The sequence below is a fragment of the Peromyscus maniculatus genome, chromosome 6 (assembly GCF_049852395.1).
Source record: "Peromyscus maniculatus bairdii isolate BWxNUB_F1_BW_parent chromosome 6, HU_Pman_BW_mat_3.1, whole genome shotgun sequence".
In the NCBI taxonomy this organism is placed as follows: Eukaryota; Metazoa; Chordata; class Mammalia; order Rodentia; family Cricetidae; genus Peromyscus; species Peromyscus maniculatus.
In genome coordinates this window covers 126,920,894-126,938,233 of record NC_134857.1, presented here as the reverse complement: position 1 = coordinate 126,938,233, position 17,340 = coordinate 126,920,894, and positions in this window count along the sequence as shown.

Here is a 17,340-nt window from a genome sequence, read left to right as displayed (position 1 = left end):
TTCTTTATCAAAAAAAGCAAACAAACAAACAAGCAAAAATCCAAGTAACTTAAGGCATCCTTTCAGCCAAGCAGATACATACAGGGTACCAGACATGGTAAAGAAATAACCGTGTCAACAAGTATCTCCTACAAGTATTCATAGGAGAAAGACGGCTCTAGGACCCCTCACCTCACCTCACCTCTTACTTGACCGAGGCCTTATTCAGTGAAGAAACGAAGTGAGGGTCTACACAGCCAGTCCCACATAGCTGAGATGTCAAGGGCACACAGCTTAAGCAAGGAGAACTTCGTTCTTCCAAGGCCAGGACGCAGCAGCAGTGGCAGCCTCAATGACAGACACTCGGGAGAGTTTAGGCAGATACACAAAACACATCAAGGTTGACTGAAAAAAAAGCAGAACTGTATTTTTTCACCCCAAATTTCATGTGACACCTTAAAGCCAAATATTGATCTGGTTAGGTTTCCAGGGAGGGTACCACCAGTTCTTAAACTGTGGCGTGGATGTGCTGGTGCTGCATTAGTGATCTGTCTGACTCACTGTTTTGTCCTTGTTTTGCTTGAGACCGAGTGTCACATATCCCAGGTTGGCCTCTAACTCGTTATATAGCCAAGGAGGACCTTGAATTTCTGATACACCATGCCTGACTCACTAGAGATCAAACCCAAGGTTTCATGAATGCTAGGCAAGCACTTCACCAACTGAGTTTCCTTCCTAGAAATCTAACCCATAATATTCAATAACACATTGCCCAGTAGTTGTTCTGAACCTGGTTTCCAAGGCAGACCACTAGACTCTGTAGGCACACGTAGGGGGGGTTAGCATTTGGTGATAGAAATACCATATATCTTTGTTTAGAAGTAGTGGCTTCTATTAAATTTAATTACTTCCCCTGTGGCTTTAAATCAAGGGCAGCTTCTGTTAAATTTAATTACTTTCCCCTGCGGTTTACATGGCAAAGGTGTCATTGCTGCTCGTGGAGCGCTTCTGGCCAAAGAGAGAGCGTGGCTGTGATTTGCTCCACTACACTAACGCCTTCCCTTGTAATTTTACTTCTCCGCTCTATCCAATCACATGTTTTGTGGACATTTTGTTCACAAAATCTGCTCTTGGTATCGTGCAAATTATTCAATTAAGGGCATGTGATCGACAGCTGCAATCTGAAGGGGAGGCAAACAAAGCCTATTTCTGATGAATTTCAACACAAATCCAGACTGGGTTTATTTGACAATTTCATCTTAAGAATGTCTAGCTTCAAAATCTACACAAAGTTGCAGTTCCCTAAATTTTTGACTCTCATTTGATTAAACACCCAAGCTAACCATTTTCACTGCTAATTACAGTCCACGCCAATTCCAATTGCTCTTCTGCCCCCTAATTGTGAAAACAGGCATTGGACTGTAGCTAACACAGACGTTTATTGACTTGCCACTCAGGGCATCTGCAGAAGAAAATTCCTAAAAGTTTGCTTCTCTGGATGTGAAGTGGATCTTCATTTACATTCTGAAAATGAAGTGCAGCTTCATAAAAAAATAATAATAAAATAAAATAAGGCAGCTTTCAGACCATTTTAGAATTTCAGAGAAATTTTGCATTATCTTTGCCATGATTCTATGCAGATGTCAGGCTGTATTTCAACTGAAATGACAATGAAATCATTTCGATTCCATGCAATGTGCAAAAAACAGTCAATTTTTCACTTGGCAAGCTGAAGTCTAAAGTAATTAAGCACTGCTGTGTGGGAGGCAGCTTCCTGCTCTGAAGTCAGCCTGAGATAATTACCATATTAAAGTCAAAACATCATGTACCGCACTGATAGATAGATGGATGGAGAGATTGGGCATCTATTAAATGATCCATTTTGTTATGCTTCCTGGGAAATGTGCCACTGATGCCAATTAAGAAATATATATTCCAAGTGAGTGTTTCTAAGTGACAAAACTTCTATCTGGTAAATTGAATTTATTATTTACTGATCATGAAGTACTTAAAGTCATAAAAATCTAGCTGGAGAGCAACCTAGGAAGAGAATTACATGCTCTGACTCGATTTACAGGCCTCTCATTACCCAATTGCCATGTAAGCATCAGGCTCTTCATGGAAACATCCCCCTGCCAAGGTGCCAAGGTCTTCTGGTCAGGAAAATTCTAACTGGAATAATAATATAATATTGCAGAATAAGTGTAAACATTCAGAGATTTCAAAGTCAAAAAAACAAGTTGAGTGGAAAATTCATTCTGTGTGTGTTTAAAGGAAAGGTAAATGAAACCCACTTCAAAGACCCGTCTTCTTTACACATCTTTAAATCTGTCTATGGCTTTGGAAAAGGAAATGACCTCCCAAACACCAAAGTCAGATAGATAGGTAATTTATTAACATAATTTGGCCGAATGCAGCATAGAGAAACTACCCTTAAAACATTCTTGGTAGTCTCCCTTATTAAAAATTAATCATTTATTAATATTTCTCCTCAAGTTCACTACCAAGTGTTGTTTATAATTTTATAATGCTACCTAGACTAATGAAGCACCTCTGTGTGATTCAAGTAGGATAGTTTATTTTTGTGTAAATATTGGGGAAAAGGAAAGAGGATGACTATCAGGAAGGGCATCTTCACACCAGGGTCATTTTCTGAGTGAAGAAAAGGCACCCCTGTGTCTGTCGTGAAGGTTGTGTTTGATCCTTTCTAACTACTTTCTGTGGGATTTATTTGCCAACATGTCCACTAGTTTATTGACACCATAAAAGAAGATCTGAAGCCACACTTCTTTAAAATCACAGAAAAGAACTTTTGATAACCAAAACTAGCATTTTTTTCTCTTTGACAAAAAAAAGTATATTCTATAATATAAAAATTCCAAAGTTGGGCGTGGTGCCAAATGTCTATAGTATAAGCACAAGCGAGGTAAAGACAAGAGAATCAGGAGTTCAAAGTCATCCTCAGCTACACAGTCAGTTGAAAGCCAGCCTGGACTACCAGGGACCCCCTCCTTTAATTAAATAAAATAACAATCCATTTATATGTGGATTTAGTGCTTCTTTTGTTCCCAAAGATGTACAACATGAAAGACTCAGAAACTGACTTCAGATCTGATACCACCCCTCCCTACTGGTCAGCACTTGATAAGGCCTTGAGGCAGGCAACTAGTTGAGCAAGGCTCATTGCTAAATTCTAGGCTATTCTAAAAGACAGTTACAGAAAACAGATATACACCTTTTGGCCCTATATAAAGCTATATAATAAAGACTGCTATGTAGGAACACACAAAAATATACAAGAAGGCTTTCCATCCCCACTCTTTATAATCAAGGAAGAAAGCCACTTGCATTTATTAAAATAGAAAATGAAATTTATGTTCAACTATTCACAGAAATTAATATTCTCAAGCACACTTTGAAATTTTATTTTTTCTTTACTTATTATTTCCACATTTTTCTACAACAGAGTCAGACTGCTCTCAAAGTCGGCAAAAGTGAACTCCAATTTAGAAATTTCTTTTAAATTTAATTATAAATTCCTAGCCATTTTATAAACCATTCTCAAATGAAAGCTCCATGTAAAGGAGCCTTCTCTGGGCAAGGGAGACTGCACTGTTATGGATAGTTCAGACCAGCAAACAGACAGGTGGGGGAGTAAACCCACAGAAGCTGAAGCCAGCCTTTGCTGCATAGGATGCCAACCCAGACCAATGTGAGGAGAGGCAGTGAACTATGCTACAGATACTGTGGCTTCATTGTGTAGAGGAAAATAAACAGAAGGAGAATGGAGCAGAGAGGAGCAGGTGAGGTGGGCTTGGGACTCTGGAAGCAAGAAGATCCAGGTATCCACTTCCGGGTGTAATATTGCCTCCCTTCCTGGGTCAGTGCCATTTAGAGCCTTCTCTTTCCTCAGCCTTCAACTATAAAATGCAATAGCATGGCCAGGATGGCCCCTGGGCAAAGCAGAAGACCAGCTCACAATCAGAGAGGGCGCTGTGCACATCTGGAGCATGGTTCCTTCTGGGAGAGATTCCGTTCTGCACAGTGGATTTTAGCATCATTTTCAACTGCCCAACTACAGGTGCTATTTAGAGAATCCAACCTCAAACATTACACGATTTTTCTGCCCTTTAAACATCCGTGGTTTTGAGGTTTTTCTCACCATATTAACTGCAAGAGTGAAATGAGACTGTTCAGCTTCAGTTCATAGTCCATTTCATTCTTTAATTTCTGTGTTCAGAGATGATGGGTTCTGTTCGCGTCTGCAGTGTTTCAGAAAAAAAAATAGCAGATAAAAATGAGTTTTCACTCGAAGCACTCAAACTTCAAGAAAAATCTCACTTTACCTATCAACACTGGAATATTACAAATGTTAATAGAATAATAATATCTGTGAATATAGTGTAGGCTTCCCTAAGAGACTCCACAATACTGATCTCCACCCCCAGCACATACTTATCTAACCGAAACCAAGTTTCCTGTCAAAGCCTATTATGATAGATTTTGATTATGGATTGGTGATCATTTTTTAAGATGTTTCTCCTACCGTATTAAAATATGAAGTGGATTAATTCTATTTCAAACTCCTAAATCAAGTAAACAAGACATCGACGTATGTAACCTCTCAGTCACGTTTCATCTGCCACCTTGTTCTTTATTCTCTTGCAATTCACCAATGATAATCTTCCATCTCTCAACCAATGTCCTATTCAATAACTTAATCATACATCTTAATCAAAAGCAGTAAATGTAGTACCCAACATGAAAGAACACCTACATAAACATAGTCTTTTGTGCCTTCAAGTTTTCCTCACACTGACACCTTTAACATAGGACAGCACTTCTCATCACGGAGAACACCCCTTGAACTCACTAAATGCTCAACACTCCCTCTGATGTCCTGGGGGGACAGCCAGCAGCAGTGCCATCTGATTTGAAAGCAGGCTGGTGCCAAAGATGTTTAGACTCCAGAATTAAGAAGAGAGTGCTTCTTCTATTACCGAGTTACTTCCCCCAAGTTACAAAATAATTACCTGACCCGTAAATATTATTTTTATGTGTAATTTGTCCAATAGCTCCTGGCTACTAAAGTGATAAAAAAAAAAAAGAGTCTCTTCTTCCTTCAAATTTCAAACCAGGGCAGAGCAACATGATTTCATATCAGGATGTGCTAACAGGTTTTTATCAGTTGGAGTTCCTGCCTTTTTCCTCAATGTCCTCATATCGGAGAGTTTGTTGCTTTCTAAGAGTTCCTCGGATGTCACTCACTTGCCTAATGTTAGGTACCAGTACCCTGCCTGGAACCTCAGTTTTTGGAGGGTACTGACAGAAGAAATAAAACCAACATCTTAGCACCAAGGAAACTCACTTTTGCACAGCCGATTGATTCCCACAGCTTCGTTAGGCTGGTGCTGCCTCTCTTCGTTTTCACAATGAAGGAAATGAATCAGAGTTCAGCAAATATGGTAAAAGCTTGAAGATGGGAATGCTGGGGTGGGATATACAGAAGGCTGCCCATAATTCTTCTGAATGAATACACAAGTTCATCTCTGAAAATATTCTCAAAGGCATGTTGTCCTTTGAGCTGCATGTGCCCCCAGGAAAGCTGGAAATGTGATCCACCACAAATCATACACTTATTTAAACCATGATAGTTGACTGTTTGACTCGATTACTTAGTTCTCGAGCATGAATTTGTAGCACATTACATGTTGAGGGTGTCAAATAATTAGGCATGCCTGGTAGAGATTCTCTAGGCATAGGGTTTAGAAAAGACCTATAAGGTGACGATTTTTCAGTATCTTGGCTTTGCTTTGTTTTGTTTCAGTGAACATGACATATCCAATTGCCATTCATAAGCTAAAAATTACATACTATTTGTCCCCACTGTAAAGATGAGGGAAACAAAGTTGGAAGAGATTGTTTCCACAAAACTAGCAAGTGTCCTAAACCAGGTTCTGTTAAAATAGGTTTCATATATAATATAAAAACTTATGGGGGGGGGGTAGTATCACAAACCAATAAACATACAATTAAAGAAAATGTGACATTGATCAAATCTGTATAATTATTATCTAATCATCATAATCACTCACTTAAGTACACTAGATTTGCACCCTGCCTGATTTGCCACTTATTTTTAACACTCAGTTTTTAAATATAGGGAATGGGGATTTAACTACCCGCTTCTAGACTAGCTCACCAATGAATTCCCTGTATGAACTCCTGAAAGATAGTAAATATTTGTTGCATAAATAAATGAAATCAGTACCTCATGGGCAACTGTCTAAATAGTGCTTGATAAGTATGAAGTTCTCCATCAATTGGAGGAATGATAATTGCAACTCTCTTAGCTCTGATATATTTCTCCCCCATTGAAAGTAGAAGTTCCCCTATAATTATTTATAGGCAGGAGCTACTTTTAAAATTGCTCTCCCCTATACATATGAGAAGTGCTTTCATTAGCATTTTATCAGGGTTGATTTTCATCTCATTGTGGCTGCTCCTTAGTCAGGTGATTGGCTTCTTGCTGTGATCCACTGTAAAAATTTAGGTCAAGGGTCAGCTGACTTTTCTCATAAAGGCCCAGATAGTAAAGAATTTGCTCCAGGGAGTCATAGGGTCTCTGCTAAAACTACTATATTCTGAACTTATAGCACAACATCAGACAGATCATATGCACAGGAATGATCTTAACTGTAATAACAAACAAGACTTTCTTTACAAAAAGAGATGGCAGGATGAATTTGGCCCAAAGGCCATCTAATTTACCCATCTCTGAGAATTATCTGATAGATACTAGATCTTTATAGGTATGATGTTTCTTCAAAAGAATCTATTACTTCTTGTGATTTCTGCATAATTAAACTCAGTACTACTTTTGCTGAAGCAAGGAAACTCAACTGAGTTTTATACTAGACTCTAATGCATGATATATTCAAGTTTTCGCAACAATGACCATTTCATGACATGTGAGTGTAAAGTGGCACACTTGAATGATCCTTGCCAAGTGGATAATAATTAGGAAAGCCACCAGCAGGTGCCTTGTTTAGAAATGAAGTAAGACAGAGTAGGACAGAGTTAGAGGTTGAGAGGGAAAAACACATCCAGGTGGGAGAGAAACCATATGTGAAGTCACAGGACAAAGCAAACAAAAGAAGCATTTCATTTATCTGCTTATAAAAATCTGTTCTGTTGGTAAAAAACAACAATAAAAAAACAGACATTTGCACAAGACTGCTCATGTTCACTCTAAGTTATTCCTTTGGTTGTTCACATTATGAAACCTAACAACTAGAAATACAGCAAGACAAAAAAGTCCTCAAATGCTATTCCTACAGAAAGATGATTTGAGGAAATAAATCTAACCATATGCCTCTGCCAATGAGGAATTTTATTATGTGACAGGTCATACATTAGAAATTAACTCAAAAGAAAGTTCCTGTTGTTCAACAACAGCTTAACCAACCAAAGTCCAGGAAGTAAAATCCTACACAAGAAGAGGAATATCTGGAGTATAAGACCGAAGCACAAGAATTTCTGGACCTGCCAGTGATGCTAAATGACTTTCATTCTATAGTCCATACTGGCTAGTCACATGGCTGCCTCTTGCACAGTCTTGAACTGACAGTGCTTGCAACAGCAACATCTATCAAAATACAGCTGGCTTTAGCGGGCAGGTGAAGTTCTGTAGCCAAATCTCTTTTCTTATTTTCTCTTTTGTAGAAAGAAAAGTTAGTTTTAAGGTATATGGGGAAATAGCTAACCCACATGTTTCCTCCTTGGAAAAGCCTCCTGTTTGCCCTGGGGTTAGAGTATTGCCCTTTCTTCATGAAAAGCTATTCTCACTGCTAGGAATATTCAAATATCTCCCAGGGCGGGGAAAAACAGAAGGGCACACAGAGGGAGACTCTCTTTGCCATTTATCTTGAAAAACAAGAGATGAGGTAAAAGGTGGGACAAGACCTTAGTTCTTGAATTCATTTAAGAATTTATTAGTTAAAAGAAAACTTTGGTTTCTAGGGATTGCCTTGTAAAATACACATTTCATTTTCAAAGCCCCGCAACACTGGCATACTTCTACTTTTACGAATTCTCTGTCTTTGAATAATGTAAGCAATTGAAGAGTAAAAAGCTTTATTAGTAGAAATTGAAAAAAAAAAGAAAGAAAGAAAGTAAAGAAACAAAGCAAATGGACAATAACCTACCGTATAATTTTATATGGTAACACATTAGCTCTCTGATTCTCTGCGACTCTATCAGCTTTAAAACCAGAGAAACCCATTACCTGGAATGCTTGAACAAGTAGACTGAAAACACTTCTCAGATTGACGTTAATTACAATTAGTAAATTGCTTGGTTTCTTTGAAAACACGCAAGCCTTTTACTGTCCTTTTACTGGAAGACTGTGATGGACTTTGTCTTTGATGGGAAATACAGAGGCAAGTGCTTCAACCCAGCAAGGGTGGGGACAAGATGCTCTGGGGCTCCTCTCATCCCTTGCTCGGGACTGTGGTGTGCATTCTTGAAGACAGAGTGACATCTAAAGGGATTTTGAAATAGCCAGGGCTTGCTGCATGGCAAAGTCAAGGGCATGTCATATTTTGGAAAACTGATGAGTTTTCAGGTTTCATGTGCCTGATTGTCCCAAGTAACCATGAAAAGAGGATCAAATTCCGATTTTAATGACATGCCTCGGGGTGCCCTCAGGACAACTGCCATTTTTATCTTAGATTCTGCAGGTCCTCGGTGAACAAAAGGGGGAAAAATCAGCTTTGAATAGATTCCTTACGCTCTTGTCAAAAGTAATCCAACTCTGAATATCTATATCCCCAAAATATCACCATGCAGGCAGCTTCTATTAACCTGAAGAATTAATAGAGCAGAATATTTAAAATGGGGTTTCAGTTATTGATTCTCCAATTAGACCTTGTGTTCCCTAGGTACCTTGTGGAATAATATTTTTGCTTGGTCTCCCACACTTGCTAGCTTTCTCTCTCTCTCTCTCTCTCTCTCTCTCTCTCTCTCTCTCTCTCTCTCTCTCTCTCTCTCTCTCTTCCTCCCTCTCTTAGTGTCTCTGTGCTTTCTCTGCTTCTCCTAAGCACACATACTTAGAAAAAAACATGTGGTACATAATGGCTAAATCTGGGAGGCGAGGGCAGCATTTGCAGATTCTGACATGCTTTTGAAAAATATCCATCATTCCCAAATTTAGTCCTTCCCAAGCTCATAATCCCCACTCTCTTTTTTTCTGCACAAAATCATTTTTTTTATTTTGGAATTGACTGCCTCGATCCATGGCAGATTAGTCAGAGAGCCAGGCCTGTGTGCTTGTTAACAGCACCCTGATGCTAACAATGAACTAATTACTTTTACTACTGATGTGCCCTAGGGCATTATTTTCTTTCTGTGTGCTTTCCTCCTGAACTATTGTCATTACTCAATCAGAGGACTAAGAAAAGCAAAAAACAAATAAATAAATAAATAAAAATTAAAATGAAAAAGAAAAGCAGAATGCATTCACATTGGCAGGGCTGGAGCCGGAGTCCTGTACTCTGGGTCTTGTGTTCTTTATTTTCTTTAATTGTGTACTCCTTGAGAAGTGAAACTGCCTTCTGATGCATTTTTACTTATTTATTAAAAATAGTAGAATATCATGCCAGGCTCCTGGGATAGTCTCGCACATTTATAACCATGATGCCCTAGTGAACTGCATGAGCATGGATCAGCTGCAGAGCGGTGGAGTTAACCCTTTCTTCTTAACAGAAGCTGTGGCCAAGTGCTAAAACAGTTTGTGGTGTATTCCTGCTACCGTGAAAGCGCCTCTGGAAAAAAGGCTGTGTGCCTTCCTCCATTTGCACAATAGCCCTTCTAGTTTTATTGGAGTTGGGCATGAAAGGGAGGGGAGCAATGAGAAAAGACCACATTAGCCCAGAGAAAGCTATGATAAGAGAACATTTACATGGGGTGTCATTTGCAGCCAGAGCAGAATTTTGCCTGAAGATAGAATTTGCTCACACAACTGATTTTCTGTGATTGTTTTCATATAAAACACCCACCCTAGACCCATTCACACATCTAACCCAAACAACATTTCACTTTCATGTCAAAAGAAGTTGGCAAGGAAAATTCCGAATAAAACAGAGAACCTGAGGCACTGACATGGCAAATAATGACAAGACTTTCAGCTAGTCCTAATAAAGGAGATTAAAGCAGCAAGGAACCTAAGATGCACGTTAATAAAACAAGCAGTGAAAAATCATAAACTTCCTATCCTTATAGCAGAAGCACGTCTTTACGCTTCAACTAATCACTTGCCGATGCTGTCTTCTTTGTTTTTTCAACACTTAGAAATATATTGCCATAGTCAAAAGATGATGGTTACCTAGCCAGAGTGTTCTTGACAGTATGACTATTTTGGTTGTTGTTTTGAAATAAGTAATCTTTCTTATTCGGTCACTTTTCATTCAAGGCTATCTCAATTAGAGGAAGAATCAATCACCATGTGTTGTGTTCAGAGGCTGCCCAGTTTCCCAGAGCTGTCAATGCCCACGCTTGGCCTCAGAGGATTGCAATCCTGATAAGAAATCCGAAATGTAAAGGCTAGGCATGGGAAATCTTAGAACTGGAGGCAATAACAATTAGGATACTGTTTATTCGTTCAGAGACCAATGTTTAGGAGCAGAAATCAACCAGCTTCCTATTAATAATGCAGTTTGAACTTAGTTGCAAAAACATCGCTTCAGTCTGAGTTGGAGAGCCTCATTTTGATTCTTTTGTCTCCCAACAGTTATTTCACACTAAGATGCTGAGTGCTAAGCTGTTTTCCTGTCAAAGAGAAACTATGCTGATAGAATAGGTCTTTGTTCGCCTTTCTTTTCGGGAGTTGAGTGATAGCAATGTGAAAGAAGCAAGAAACAGGAGGAAGGAAGCAGATTGAGGACTTCCTTCGGCTATCACGCTGCTTTCTCTGCACCACACAATTTGTAAGTCTGGTTTAGTTCTTGCTCTGATAGAAAAACGGTGTTTTTATGTTGCAATATCAGAATTTTAGGAAGCTGTTTCTATTTTTAAAAGCCAACATCTGGAAGGTAGGATTTATAATGAATAAAATAGTCAGTAATGAAAATTGTATCCAAATAAATATCTCTGAAAAGGATTGGAGGAGACTATAACACTTGGGTATCTTTCAATAGCTTGAAGTTGAATCATAAAAGCAAATGTGAGCCAGGGCATAGGTCTAACTAAAGAACAAAAACTGTAAACCATCTTAAATTGTAAAATCGAAGCATTGCTGAAAATGTGCTGACTTTGTGTTTTTAAGCAGCCAACGGGCCTATGATTAGAAAACAGAAAGCCGAGGATTCCACAGTGTGTTTCAGTGTGAGAGAAGAGAGCAAAATGGAAGAGCATTTAGGAGAGTGGCTATTTGATGCTCTTTGAACTGCAGTTCTGTTATCCAGCCAGACCTCTGTGGATTTTTGCCTTCATCAACTAGATCATGGACTTGATTAAGACATAAATTTTATCTTGGTAAAAAGTAAATGAGGCTTGAGCAATGTGAAAATTTGCATAATGTTTTTTAAATAGGATTTTCTCAGGAATTTCCATACAAGGTTTGTGAATTATTCAGCTTCAAGTCTGGACCTTCCACTTTTGAAAGATATGATTGGTTAGCATTAAAATTAGTAATATAAAATATTCCCATAGATCACACACAATTTTTAAAATTGTGTATGATTCAGGAAAAATGAGTATAGAACCCAAAATGAGAAGAAAAGCTAAATGATTTTTTACATTAGATTAATTCCATGAGTCTTACAAAGTCAAAAACAGGGTCCCATTCACTCTTGCTCCTCAGTAAGATGAGGGTTATTAATAGTGCTAACGGAGTGGATGCAAAATGGTTTTTTGAGCTGTACAACATCTGCCTAAGTCCTCACAAACTGAATGATGCATGCATTGGTCAAGTTCTATATACTAGTCATTTGCACACACTCATTCATTTCATGAGTAGAAAATATAGGATATAATTATGACATTCGCTGGATTTAGCTGAAACTATTTCTGTCCAAATACTAACAATTTCCACCCTGCACACTACAAAGCCCTACCCTGCTAGATGGACAGTATCTTTTCCCACTCCTAATTTTAACTTGAAAAATCACGTCTCTGGAAACCCAATATCCTTTTTTTAAGAGTAGGAACAATAAAAAGACATATAATATATTCAGTTCCTAGCAGAGTGAATCACTGAGGCAACTTGCAAGATATGAAATGTATCTCTTACAGCTTAAACTTGGTTCTGTCAGAAAAGCAGTATTAAAATAGCAAGCTGATTGAACAACTGTGGGAGGGAAAAGAAAGGCATTAGCAAGCACATGAGTGAAGGAAAAAATAACCCTAAATACTATCTTCATGAATGTAGAAGGAGATGGATTTTATCAGAATGAAACTCTGAGATTTAACTTAGTGAGCAATCTCAAAAGAAAAATAAATTAATTTCCTTTGGAATTAGTGAAGCTAACAATACCCAGACAATGCTGGCACCTACTCAGAACCTTCTTTCAAAACATCTTAGAGTGTTTTATTTCTTGCTGTAACTATAAATTAAGAAAAGTCAGTATCTTCCACTTTATAGAATGACAAAATAGCAGCCCTTCATTTCCTTCTCCTAGTTTTCTTAAATTAAGCCAGTGCTCTTGTTTTGTCTTTATTAGAACAATACAGTCAATGCTTTCGATGTGTCTATTGAATGAGAAAACAATTTAAATAAGTTAAATTACTTATTAAATTGTAGGCAAGTTTTTTTTAAATCTTAAATCCCATTCCTTACTAGAGTTCTCAATTGCTATTTTAATTTTAAATGCTATTAGACATCAAAAGGATATTTTGGACTGGACAAAGTGATCATTTATTCAACAAAAATTAAATGGTTGCTTCAAGCATACAAAGATGAACATAGCAAAATGTCTACCCTGAAGAAGCCTACAGTCTACTGCAGTAGAAAACCACAGCCCAATAATTGTAAAATGATACAATAAATATGACAATAGAGACTGCCTAGCAATATTATTATGGCTTCAAAAAAGACTATCAAACACAGAAGGACGTGGGTGAAGACTCTGGACACTTCGAGGCTACTTCTTGGAAAAGGTTATTGATGAAAAGAATGAAAGGGCTTAGGAACAGATTCCTATAAGAGGTGTATGCTGGGGTCTCCCAGCTTGCCCCAAGCTTGAAGTTTTACAGGACTCAACATGTTTCACAGCTATACCTTATAATAGTAAGGGTGCAAAGCAAAGTCAACCAGGGAAAAAGGGTACAGCAGAACACTGTGCTATACAGGGCTTGACACAAATAACCTCAGGGAAGCAGAAATTACTTAGAGGCACCCTCGCAAGAGTGACTACATTATCTGAAGGGGCACTCTTTGGAGGACAAACCAAATATTACATGAGAAGAAGAAACATGAATTAAAATGTCCTGTTGTGGGCCTATAGCCATGGTGACCAGAGGCCGCAGTTTGGTATGGCAGGCATCTTCTGTTGCGTGAGCTAGGCAACACTCAGGAATTGGCTGAAGCTTGAGATGGAGGCTTGGAATCATGAGCTTTGACTTTATATCGGTAGTACAGGACTAACAAAAGTTCAGCAGGAGTGGGAGAAGATCAAAGGTCATCTTGAAAATCTAACACTAGTTGATGAGGCTCTCAGAAGATAAACTGCCCCCATGTGCCCTTGTGACTAAGGCAACATGGTGTGGTGGGAAGCATAGACTTTAATTGGGATTCCAGTGTCCCAGTCCCAGCTCTGTCATGTACAAGCTATGTGACATTTGTCAACTTAACCTCCTGTGCTTCGATGTTGTCCCTTCTTAAAGTAAATAATAACAGTTTGCAACTGCATGGTATTTAAATGAGAATTAAAAGATTTACTTGTATTTCATTAAAGAGAAGGCACTGTCAACTGCAAGTCACATCAGGAAACAGAAAACACTGCCAATAAAATTATGATTCAATGCTTTGCCATCACTTAAAATTTTCAGCATAGCTGTATTTGCAGACAGTTTTTTTCTTTCTATTTTACTATTTATGTATACATAAAAAGCAAAATATAAATGAAATAAATTTGTGGTTGTTCTGAAGAAGGTATTTAATTCTGAACCTTCCTTCTCTCCCAGTAGCTTCACTGATAGAAATTTTGGTCTTTTCCTGACTTTATGAGTATATGCTGTCTTTTGGTTTCAGTGCTGAATCATCATGTAATCATTCCACAATGTTTTAACACTTCAATTCAATATAGATGCCAACAATGCATATAACTCAACACCGAGGTGTGCACACACAGACAAGTATGACTCTGGTAAGACACACAAGGACCGTATGACTCTGCCGAGCTGGCATCAGAGCAGCCACCAGGCTTTCCTTGTTTCGGGGAGGGTAAAATCTGGAAAGATATCAGTGCAATATAGTAAGGCAAAGAGTAGATCTTCCCAACCTCTCTGCTGCAGCAGTCCTTCCCAAAGCCCTGTGAGAGGTCTGGAGATACTCACACAGTCATTCAGTTGCGAAACTTGTCCTTAACTTAGGAAAGAAGGTAAGAAGGTTTTCAATCAATGACCTAAGCTTCCATTTTAAGAATCCAGAAGAATAAAAGTGGATTAAGCTAAAATTTAATATATATATTAAAGAAATATTTAAGGTAGGAAAGCAGCAAACTAGAAAAACAAACTACAAAACAATCCAAATCGAAAGTCATTTCCTTTGAAAGATTTATGAGATTTATTAACCCCTAGTAAGGCAGATGAAGAAAATATCACAAAGTATAAAAATCTTTAATATCATTAATTAAAAAAGACATCACCCAACAAATATTTTTAAAGAGACTAAAAGAAATACTATGAGTAAATTATACAGCAATAAATTAGACTACTAAATGAAATAGACATATTTTGAAGAACACATCATAGCAAAATTGGTATAGAATAAATAAAAAGTTAATATAATCATATACAAATATAAGTGGTAGGCAGACTCCAAAGTCTGTATGGTAGTTATCCCTACTTGCTCCCTGTGTCCTTAGGAAAATTGCCTCCCATAAGAATAGGTAAAACTTGTAACTTACTTTGGCTAGGAAGAGAAGGGAAGCTTGAAGAGCTGTGATCACCACAACTATGCTAAATGAGATTTTAACGTCCATTTTCTTAGCCGACCCCCCCCCCCCCCCGTTGGCATTGATGAAGTTGCTGTGTAGACAGTTCACATGACAAGAAGCTAAAAGAAGCCTGTGACCTACAATGGGCAAGAAGATGAGGCCACATATCCAAACCAGAACTGGATCACATTGAATAAGCTTAGTAGCAGCTCCTTTTCCACCTAAACCTCCAGGTCACCTTTGAGTCACTCTAAAGAAGGAGACTCAGCTAAGCCACACCTGGACACCTTTCACCTTGTGAAAGCATGAGACAAGATGTTAAGTGTTTGTTGCTGTATGCTTTTAAGTCTGTGGGAATTTGTATAGATAAATAATAAAACCCTATTTTTAATTTCATGAATGATTTAAAACATTTTTCGAAGAAAAATTTATGGCCCCCAAAACTCAACTGATAAATTCTATTAAACACCCAATGAAGATATAGTATAAATCTAATAAAAGTTATTTTAGAGTGCAGAGGGGTAAGGTATACTTTCCAACTGATTTCATAAGGCCACCATAACCCAGAAATTAAAACCTGATAAAGATATTACAAGAGAAAACAGTTATAAATGAATACATAGACTGCTGAATATTGTTATAAATTTCTTTCACTAAAATTAATAAATTGAATTTAGAAATACATACAAAGGAAAATATACCATAATCAAGTAGGTTTATCCCAGGAATGGCAGGTTGAGCCAATATCTGAAGAATCTATCAATGTAATTTATCACATTAACAGAACAAATGACAAAAAATCTCAGTCAGAAGAAAAGAACATTTGACAGCGCTTGCCCATAATAAAAACTCTCGGCAAGCTAGGAATAAATGAACATTTAATTGCGCCACTAAAGGCAACTAAATATCACCAACAGTAACATCATATTTAATCATTAAAAGTTTAGACTGGAAGCAAGGTGAAAATGTCTGATCTTGCTGATTTTCCACATTTCACTGGAAGTTCCATCGAATAGAACAAATGAAGACAAATACTTAAAAGACAAATATTGAAAGTAGCAAAGTTGTAATTATTCACTAATAATGTGATAGAACACATAGTAAACCTTAACAAATCTACCCAGAAAAGATAACTGCGAAATGAATTTAATAATATTACAAAACACAGCTCATTATTTAAAAACCAGTTTTCTTTCTTATTTTTAACTACTATGATCCCTTAGAACTTGAAATTTTTTATTGTATTTTTTATTTAACTTTAAATATATTTTGATCATATCCTTCTCCTCCCCCAAGTCCCTGCAGATCCCCTCCTAACCTGGGTGGGGAGGGGATCTAGGGGAGAGCAGAGGTGGGGGAGAACTGGGAGGAGTGGAGGGAGGGGGAGCTGCAGTCAGGATGTGTTGTGTGAGAGAAGAAAGAATGAAAATTGTAAAAAGAGAAAGAAAATGGAAATGTGAAGTCAAAATAAGCAACAACAACAAAAGCAAAACAAAATAAAATGAAAACAACAGCCCAAGAGAAAGCAAAGCAAGGGTTGGGGATTTAGCTCAGTGGTAGAGCACTTGCCTGGCAAGTACAAGGCCCTGGGTTCGGTCCTCAGCTCCAGAAAAAAAAAAAAAAAAAAGAAAGAAAGAAAGCAAATCAAACAAATCAAAACAACAAAACAAACAACAACTAAAACAAAAAAATAGACAAAATAAATAAATAAATAAACCACCCCCACCAAGTAAAAGCACACAAAAACCTGTGGAGTCCATTTTATGTTGGCCAACGACTGACCATGAGGCCTGTCCTGGAGTATGGTGATATTTTATTTGTACTGAAACGTGATTTTACTTATATGTTAATAAATAAAGTTGCCTGGGGATCAGAGCTAAAAGCAAGCCATTTAGCAGAAGTCCAGTGGCGGTAGCACACACCCTTAATCCGATCACATGGTGGTCAGAGTCTCTGTGTGGTCAAGGACACAGCCAAGCATGGTGACATGAACCTTTAATTCAGAACCAACCATAGAGACCTGGAGGTCTGTATAGACAGGCAGTGACAAGGAAGTCATGTGGTTGGGTTTAGAGCCAATGAGAAGGCAGAACAGAAAGGCAATAAAAAGATAATCACACAGGAAGAAGGTCTCTCTCTGAGGAAGAAATGGCAGCCAGTGATAAGCTAAAGGCTCCGCTAGTGCTCTGATCTCTTGGACTTTTAA